The following is a 10,416-nucleotide window of genomic DNA, read 5'->3' as shown; positions in this document are numbered from 1 at the left end:
CTAAAAATATTTTGATATAATGGGATAAAATAAAAAAGATCAATTAAGGTAGGGTTAAAATAATATAAATATAAGAGAAAACGAAATAAAATAGTATAAATATAAAATACACAATCATAAGAATATAAAAAAAACAAACAAAAACGCAAACTATTAGATTAAAATGAACAGTAGAGTTAACAATACGAAAAATAGAAAAGTAGAAATAAGAAAAACAAAAAATCGGAGAGTAAAGAAGGTATGATTACATAAAAGTCTAGAGAAAATAATACAATAAAATTAATAATGATAATAATAAATGAATAAAGATTTATTATTATAAAGATTATTCTTATTATTGTCTATTTTATATACTCTTCCTTTCAATTGTATATAATGTTGTTTTCACTTACATTTATATAATTTTAACCCTACCTTAATTTACCTTTGTATTTTATCCTATTATGTCAAAATATTGTTAGTTTTTTTTTTTTGGATTCTTTTTAAACCTGATGAAGCTGTACAAAGTGGGACGAATGTCGGCAAACATATAGGTGTAAACTATTTCTGTTCTTATGATCGCACCACTGGCCATCTTCTTCATATTTAAAGGTTATGTTTTCTTTAGGTTTTACAGAGTTGACTAATTTTATAATTTTACTTATCTTTCATGTTTTTCTTTAATAAGAAACTAGAAGTTTTCATTTTAACTTCATAACTAGAATAATAATTCTCACGCAAGACCTTGAAGTTAAATTACACAAAACAAAATATTACTTAACCGTTTCCACTATAACAACTTAGAATAACAGCCCTAAGACAATAGAGATAATATTCTAAGTAGCGTAATACACAATGAGGAAGCAGTAAGAGTGGCCATTAGTGGAGTGGGAGAGTTGGCTATTGTCATTAGGGATAACTACTGGAACCGATTCACTTTTACTTGACTAGAAAGTAACTGCGACTTATAGCTAGTGTTGGAAGAAGCCTCGTTCGTGCTCGCTTAGCTCTTCATGCTCGTGCAAAATGGCGGTAGTTATTACTCTCGAGATTATACAGCTTTAGTACGGTAGAGTTATAGCCGCACAGTACTTGCGCAACTGCTAAAAACAACCGAAAGTAACTTCTAACTCCGTTATGTGAGGAAGATAAAAGCATCCCACGGTAGTTTAAAAAATAATAAAACTCAGAAATATTCTCTGTTAATGGTTATACACAAATCTAAATAAGAAAACCCATCGATGTGTCTGTCATTGGTATTATTATACTAATCTATTGATCAGAACATCTAAACAACGACCTATAAAAACCGAAACTGTAAGTGTTTTATTTATATGGAAAATAAAGTTGGGTTAAAAAAAGTCTGATGGTAAATAATATAAAAAAAATTGCATTTCTAAAATCTATACAAAAATCAGATATTTGAATTGAAAAATAGTAATTGGAGAGCTACCAATAGGTTACTTCACAAATCTTTCATGTCATCAATATATACAATTGTTGTATTGTTAGTTACAATATAGCACTCAATTTAAAGAAAAAAAAATATTAATAAGAAAGATGGACCGGGTACGGTCAAACAAAAACTCAAATAATGATTAAACTATTTATATTGAGCCAACGTTTCGTCCCACGTTGCAAGGCTTCACCAGGGCTAAACAACACTTAAATGATGTAAACATAAATGAATAAAGTAAATGAAGAATTATTAAGTTCTTTTAACTTCATTTGTTTTGCATACTCTATCCGTGTATATTTATTATATTTTTTTTTCAATAAAATTTCTCCCCTCCCCCAATTATGTAAATTATCATTTAATGGTTGCCTATTTTTAATAATTTCTTTAATTTTCTATACTGTTTGCCTTAAAATTATTTTTAAATGTAAACTACTTTAGCTGTCAATCATCGCTATTTTCCATACATGCTGTCAAACAGTTCACTTTGGCTTTGACTTCTAGTCTGTATAGTACGTTGATTCTTATCCCTCTTTTTTCATGTATTATCTATATTTCTTGTTTTTATCTGTTATTATTACCGTTAACATTAATTGTTTATAAACTGTTATTGTTCTTATTTAGTTTTTACGTTCATTTTACGTCTGATTACATTTTCATTTACTTTTCTCTTTCATATTTACATCATTTAAGTGTTTTTAGCTTTTTTAGACTTGATGAAGCCCTGTAACTTGTGGCGAAACGTGGGATCGCAAAAAATAGTTTAATCACTTTTTGAGTTTTTCTTTGACCATCTTCGTTTTTATTATTACACACGGTCAACCATCGATCTCCCAAAAAAAAATAGTTCTATGAATAACCCGAAAACTACATATCTGGAAGATTTGGGTCACTCATTACAAAGATAAATAGAAAATAATCTATTTTTTTTTTGTTTAAAATGTTTTATTTCTATATTATAAATATTAATTTTGCTGTTCTCTCATGTTTGATTTCAGCTAAGAATAGGTTAAATGTTCTAGGGAAGTAATGCTTGGGAATATTAAAACAATAAAGGAGAATAAAAGGAAAAAAATAGTTTTTTAAATAACTGATACTTCTAGAAGATTTTGGCAACTTGGTTCGAAGATGATTACAAAATTTTTTATTTCAAAATTTTATTTATTTTTTCGATATTATAAAAATTTATTTTAGAGTTTTCTCTCATGTTTGATTTCAGCTTAGAAAAAGTTAATTGTTTTCTAGAGAAGAAATTAGGAAAAAATTAAAACAATAAAGAGTGTACGATTAGAGTTAAAAAAGTCCAAGTATATGGATGTGATAATCCATGTAATAATCCAAATTTTAAAGAGTAAAGAGAAATAAAGAAACTACAGTAATCTAAGTAAAAATATAAAAATATCAGACACGAATAGAACAAGAGCTCGGGGGGACAAAAATGTCGGTTATTTCATCCCTATTTTTTATTATTTCAATGAAATCTATGCGTGATTACGAGTCAAAATTGATGAGTCTGTCAATTACAGTTAGTATAGCGAATAAAAAAAAGCGGCTATTTCAAAACAAAATGTATTATTCACTCAGAGCCCCACATTCTTAAAACTATCATAATCACTAGAAAACCTCATAGAACACCATTTAAAGAAAAGTAAATTTGATAAAATATGAGCCCTAATAGAGTTTATAAAAAGCAAAATTTCATTTAAAAAATGACTGAAAGATTAGTATTTAGTGAAATTATTTTAGGTAAACTATATCTCAGGAATTTTTAGACTTACAGACATCTATTAGCACTTATATTAAAGCAAGTTTAATGTTTTATAAAGTTTGTCTTCATAAGAGTAGTAGTTTTTATGGTCTTTTACAAATTAAATTGACGAAAAGTTCATTTCAAGTTGTTCAGAAAAAATGTTTCAGTTAAAAAAAAAAATATGAAACATTAAGTATACACCACTTATCTGCAACTTATCTTCGTAGGGATAGTTGTTCTTATGATAAACTTTTCAATTACAGTAAGACTAAATGATTTAACATAGTTTTCATTAAATTAATCAACAATGAAATAACTGATTTTTTTCTCCTCTTGCACTCTTGGACTAAAAAGATTATTAGTATCACTTGTGCATAGGATATTCTACTATCTTCCCACACTACTCAAGAAATACTTTTTCTTCGGTTGTTTCTATTTTATTTTAATATATTTAATACTACATATATATTCTAATTCTAGATTTAATATCAGTCATTACCATTTAGGTAAAACTATTTGTCACAGGAAATTAAGAAAAATACCTGATATTCCGAAATTTTGCCTTCATCTCCTCAAATTCTTAATATAAGTTTATCCGATGTATTTTCGATCGTATTTATTATCTTTTTTACGATTTTATAGAGAGTAAAAGAAAAATATCAAGATGCAGCAACCCAAACGGTAATAGAACAATATTTCATATCAACCACCATCGGATGCCCCACCATTTGTCAAAATAAAAGTTTATTTAATAAGGCTCCACTGGTGTGAGATGTATAATTTTGTACAAAGAAGATAATGTAATAGCGTTAAAATTCTTAATCATAATAAAAAAAGAAGCGATGTTAGGCATTTACTCTAATAAATTGGAGTAAACATAGCTGCAGATGTTGGCAGTGCATTCTAATTGGTGTAACAAGGGAGCTATGAAGGGAGTCACAATTATTTTTCTACCCCCCCCCCTCCACCAGGCTAATTAGGGCTTTTCTACCACCAAGCGCCCTCTTCATTCAGAACCCCAACGCGGAAGGCATCGCTTCCAGTGTCTCTCCTCTGTCAACAAGCAGTTTCCTCCCTTTCAAAGTTTCACCCTCGCGTTTCCTTATAGTCTTTGCCTTCCTTAATCTCTTCGAGACAGGAGACGTAATTTTATACCCCTCTTACATTCTAGTACCACACTGTTTCTAATCTCAAAGGAAAATACGTTTTGGATATTGAGACTTGTTGAAAAGAACCATGTAATTAGCAGAGACGGGAGAATCGACAATTATAACATGTTTTGTTTTAAAGCAAAAATACATGATATATGAAGAAACATCTAACTTGTAATAAATAAATACAAACAAAATATTCTTAATTACTTTAATCCAACCTAGAGTTTAAACACCTGTTTCCTCATCTATTTTAGCTCAGATGACATGTGCATCGCAAAAATTTTAAAAAAATACATATCGCAACTAGATTTTGATTATTATAATCTGCTTTATCGCTATTATGTGTTGAGTATCTGAGGTGGAAGACCATAAGTTTAACCATCTTCATATTTTTTATTTCCAAATATTTAAACATTTTCGAACAACGACTAAGGCTAAGCATAGATGTCAAAGAACGGGCAAGCCCAGTATATCTTTTGCCAAATATATGCCAAACAAAAAGCCCCATTTTGCAGTCAAGGTGGAGATAAGTTTTTGTTTATGTAATAGGTACAATTTAAATTTTTTTCTGATCTGAAATTTAGGGAGTACAATTTTAATGATTTATCCCTAGGAATAAATCCTCCAATTTAAAGGCAAGATGAATCAAAGCCATAAGCTCTTACCCAGTGCGCACTGCCGCCAACATCGGGACTTTTGAATATATTCTAATAAAATAAACACAGAAATTATTTTGAAGGTTTTCTGTAGAGAGGGATAGAAGGACATAATTATTGTAAACAATTATAATCTCCATCAATTAAATAAAATAATCCATCGCCTAGTAAAATCAAACTTTTAAAATTTTAGTCTGTACTTGCCGTGAATTACTTAAAAACCAACCTTGATATTATTTTTTTTTTCTTAATGATATGTTAATACAACCAAAAAAATAAAGTCAAAATAAACATTATGGTGAAGATAAAAAAAATACTCAGCCTTGCCAGTTAATTTTAATTAATATGCGATTGATAACATCAAGGAAAAGTAATAAAAACAACCCATAGTTCATAATAATGAATTGAAAACAATCAAGAAGCAATAAAATGTTCCGCTCTGTGTGCCGCACCACGCAGTTCCTACTACTGATATTTTTTTTATGAACTTACTTTATTATTACAGGCAATTCAAAGAAAAGACGACGCTTGCCAACGCACAAGGTTGATAAATTAATAATAACTGTTGTAGCGGCTTTTGTCTAATAGTAATATAGTTGGAACGGTGTAGGGGCATGCATAAAAATTATAAAGGGAATAGACATGATGGTAAAAGATGATGATAAGAGTAATGATGTAATGTAATGATAATAAATTTGTAAACAAAAAAAAAACTAAAAGGAGAGAAAAAATATGATGCGGTGCGTGCATCCCAAAATTTTCACTTACCATCCTGGAAGGAGAATATTTACAAAGGTTATTTATTTATTTTTGCTACAAAATTCTTATTTCAGGTTTCTCGAAGTGGGAATAACAAATATCAATTTTGCTCCTTCTAATAATACAATAATAATTATAATTATAAAAATTATCGGATATGCTCGGCGATCCCAAATTTCTCAGTCTCTAAACTATATATTTCTCCATGTTCTTCTTTAGTTAGTTATCAAATTCAATCAAAGTTTAGATTTATAAAATTTTTACGATTGTTAACAATCCAAAGTGGTGGAACAATATTAAAGGTACTTTAGGGGAAAGTTTTTTGAAAATTCGTCATTTAAAGATTACATAATTGTCAGTTCCTGTACTGAGTTTAATCAAATTGTAGAGCCGTTTTTGAGAAAATCAAAACTTTGCTCCATTATGAAACTTTTTTAAAAATTTATTTAATGTAATTTACAACTGTACAAATAATAAATACAATAAGTAAATCTGTGGAATGTTTTATTTACACAAGAAAATCTTGGGAACGATCCCTTCCCCCCCGATGGTGGTACTTCAGGCATTAATTTCAATTAGAAGGTCCCATAGCCATCTTCTTTTCTTTAGACGCCTCGAAGGATTATCAGGGATTGTTAAGGATGAGAGATTAAGAACTAATGGGTTAGGATGGGTAAGGAGTTTGGAATGAAAAGACGCATATGTTTTGGGCCAAATCTCCAACGAATCGGATGTTAAGGTCTTTATGAATGAGTTTATTTGTAACGTAATAAGAAGCATCAAGGATTTTGGATTATAATGAATTTAAAAACCAAGTTAAAGTTACTTAAAAAGAAGTTTAAGATCCAATCGCTAGGGTACTGATAGAAATTCATACAACTGATTTTGGCTAATACTTCTTAGCTTCGGCATGAATCGGATTTGGTCCTCTTGATGCGCGGGACAATTTGTTGAAAAATGAAATACCGTTCCACCACAAGCTGGACATAGCTTCTATGGGTACAAAGTATATTTGAGTGGACCGACACTTAGAGTAATTGCATATTTACCGGAGAGTCGTGATTGGGATATTATTCTCAAGTAAGCTATCAGCCAGCAGATTGTTAGGTAGCTTTGAGGAGCGTTTTAATGAAGACCCTACTATTCCACGGGTTATAAGTCGATTGTCGCAATAACATGAGATCTTTATCTTCGACATATTCACTATATCTATCCAAGATCTCCTACATTCTAATTTTGATACTTACTTGAATGAATAGTATCGGGTCAAACATTCCGAAGTTCTCCTGTATTCTAATCTGCATTATATTGCAAGCTCAACCGGTTGTTACAGTCTAGCTGCAGTAGCTTTAAATAACATTGTTTCGTAAAGCAAGTACAACTCATGTTATTTATTTTCATTAACCAGGAGAAAGTTTGCTTTAAAACGTAATATCCCACAGGAATGGGCGCCTCTTCTAGTCATACCATAAAGTGTGGGATTTTTCGTTATAGTAATTGCTTGTAAATTTTCCCATTCCTCTATGTGCTTCAAGGCCCAAATAGGTGCAGCAAAGGATACAACTCAACATAATCGACTCGTAAAGCTTAATCTTATTTAATATATAATTCTCTACTACGTTTTTAAAATTTTTATCAAGAGTTTATTGTAATATATTTGTTGTGCGTTGTTTCGCGACTCTTACTTAACTTTCATCGCATTCATTCGGCTCAAGCAAGATAACATTTTTATCAGCACTTATAAACGACATTGTATCTTGACTAGAGACAAGCAAGAAACGACAGGGAGTGAGGACTGGACAGGCTACCTCTGAGTCAGGCCGAAGAGAGCCGACGTGTTTACAACCGTTCGCTAATGACACGTTGGTTCAGCCCGCTTCCAGACAATGACTGTTACAACATTGACTCCCCGATCCTATCTCTCTGGAGCCGAAGCCCTGTCTTATGTCTCTAGCTCTGTATGATTCACTCACAGCTCCGAATAATTATATAGTTCATATTTCATCGTTGAAAGTGTTTCTTCCCCTTAATTTAGAGAAAAGAGCATCAGGACCTATCTCTTTAAGGAGCATTAAAGGCAACTCCTTAACGTATACTGATTTTAAAAGTTCTCATCGAATCCATATTAAATTTGCATGGAACTACCCTAAATGTGTACCCTTTTGAACAAAAATATAATCTGGTCCGGTACGCACATCAAACAAATAAATTTATATTTTATTTTATTACGAATAACGAATATCAACTTTGTTCCTGCCAAAAATAGTTACAACAAATTATGGCAAATGTGTGTATGGATGATTCCAGGTTGTCTCCGATTTTTAGTCTTTTAACTGCTCTCTCTATTTCTTCATTTTTCTCTGTTAGTTGATTACCAAATTCTTTCAAAGATTCTTTAGATTTTTTTTTTTTTACTGTCAACAGTTAGAATTAGTTAATTATTTCAAATAAACACAATGAAAGGTACTTTAGGTAAATATGAACAATTTGTTTTAGAATTTTTACTCTTTAAATTGCTACATACATTTCAATTATGGTTACATGGAAATAAAAAAATAAGAAAACTAAAAGTAGTAGACAAAGAGTTCTGTATGAAGAGGAGTTAAGGAAGAAACGGGAACACGGAAACTATCGGTCAGAAACAGGTGTAAAATATAATATCAAAGGAAAAACCAAATAAGGAAATAAGTACAGGAAGAAGAGGAAAGAAATGAATTACTTATTTCTGAGAATATATTCTCATGTGTATACTTTTTTTATAATTTCATTTCACAATTTTGTTTTATATCTTCCTTAAATATTCCCTTATTTTATTTTCCATATTCTTTTGGACCTAGCAGACCATTTATCTAATTTTATCCTCTTAGCTTTTTTCTCTGTCATACTCGTCTTTAGTTTTCTAGGCTTTCTATTTATATTTATATCTGATCTCGACAATATAACAGATAGATCAGAAGATTATTATTCGCAAGATTTAGTTAAGACTTGAGTCCTATCAACTACAGTTTATAATAGTTTGAGTGGCAGGCCTACCTTCTACGCCATAACCCCTGATGAAGACCTGAAACTCAGGTCGAAACGTCGGCATAAAATAAATAAATATAGTTTTGTTTATTTATGTTGTTCTTTGCTGACCGCACCCCCCGACAAACTTCTCCAATAGTTTATTTAATTTTTTTTTGCAACTAATACCTCTTAGTCAATAAATTTAAGGTAGAATAAGAGTGGTTACATCACAGAGGGAATTAAATAAAAAAATCAAAGGACACAAAGAGGTCGACTCAAACTGGGAACTGAATCGTGAAACATTGAAGAAAGTTCAGTCATAGAGGCGGCTTCTGAATTGGACACTGGAAGACCGACGTGCTCGCTTGCTCTTCAACAAACCAGTTCATAACATGGCTAAATATGGGAGGACTTGAGTCATACAGTAAGGAATGTTGAAAAATAATGTTCTTTTAAGGTTGTATGGATGATATCCTGTATTTTTAGTAGGAATTCATTGAGTACCCTAATATGTCTACAAGAAATTTCTGAACCAGGTAAATCTATGTGAGTTTTTAAATGAGCTAGCACTTTAAGTGAAGTTATGACTAATAAATTAAACAATAAATTATAGCGAACGCGGAGATAATAAGGATATAAAACAAACAATATTTCCTCAAATACCAAATAATTTCCTCATCACTAAAACCTCACTTAAGAACAGATATAGTTACTAAAATATGAATTTCTTAATATCTCCCTTTTATATATTACTATACCTCACTTATACAATATCTACTTCACCTATCAATTCTACCTTCTACCTACTTCTTCACCATATTTATAACTAATATTACTGAGTAGTTTCTTACAATTTATTTCTCTAGATCTATAATTAGAACTTCTATCACACCAAGTTATATTTATGAGAAATTTGTTTCCAGTCTATCTTCATATATACTTCCTTATATTGTTATTAATTCTTTTTTATATACTTTATAAACATAACAATAGTTTTGAAATGTTTTCATTTCAATATTTTGTTAATTCTAAAATGTTTGTATTTTGTTTTTTCATTTAGCCCAGATGATACCCTGCAAAGTGGGGCGAAACCTTGGCTTACAATAAACAGTTTTCTTTTACTATTTTGATACCAAATAAATACTACAATAAAGCTAGTTTATTGTGCTATAAAATAGTTCATAACGTTTATCTTCTTAGGTGCAGTAGTCTTTAGGATATTTCCTAAAATAAATTGATTTCTAGTTGTTGCAACTATGTGCAAATAAAATATAAAAACTACTGTCCCTACGAAGATAAAATTATGAATTACTTTTTTATACACATATTAAACTATCTTTGCGCTGGCAAACATCTATACCAATCGTTCCTGAGGTATAGCTATTCATAAATAAAAAAATTGTTGAACGAGAAATCAACATTTTTTAAATTTATGACAAAATGACATGTATATATAATCAGCAATAATAAAAATAATATGTAATAAAGTTGACAATAAATTAATGATGTAGCACTTACCTAGTGGGCAGTCTAAGAGCCGTTTGAGTATACAGCGTGGCGGTCAGTTTCACACTTGAACAAAAACCTTTCGGCTCACTAACCACTGCAAAAAAAGAAAAATATTCAATATTGAAGTTCAATTGTACTAAATATATA

The 10,416-nt window shown here is 30.3% G+C and overlaps 1 protein-coding gene across 5 annotated transcripts in view; it reads right to left on the bottom strand.

Moving 5' to 3' along the window:
* The window catches only part of msi (musashi), a 562,348-nt gene that overhangs the window by 247,920 nt on the left and 304,012 nt on the right, over positions 1-10,416 (bottom strand). For all 5 annotated transcript variants that reach the window (XM_067046277.1, XM_067046274.1, XM_067046273.1 and 2 more), the window contains exon 2: positions 10,279-10,363. The gene's annotated coding sequence lies outside the window, so the exon portion shown is untranslated. The remainder of the gene's footprint in view (positions 1-10,278; positions 10,364-10,416) is intronic.

The sequence above is a fragment of the Halyomorpha halys genome, unplaced genomic scaffold, assembly GCF_000696795.3.
Source record: "Halyomorpha halys isolate HHAL.00 unplaced genomic scaffold, Hhal_1.1 Scaffold945.1, whole genome shotgun sequence".
NCBI classification, from domain to species: domain Eukaryota; kingdom Metazoa; phylum Arthropoda; class Insecta; order Hemiptera; family Pentatomidae; genus Halyomorpha; species Halyomorpha halys.
Note: the sequence above shows the minus strand (reverse complement) of the source record. Positions and strands in the feature narration are given on the sequence as shown.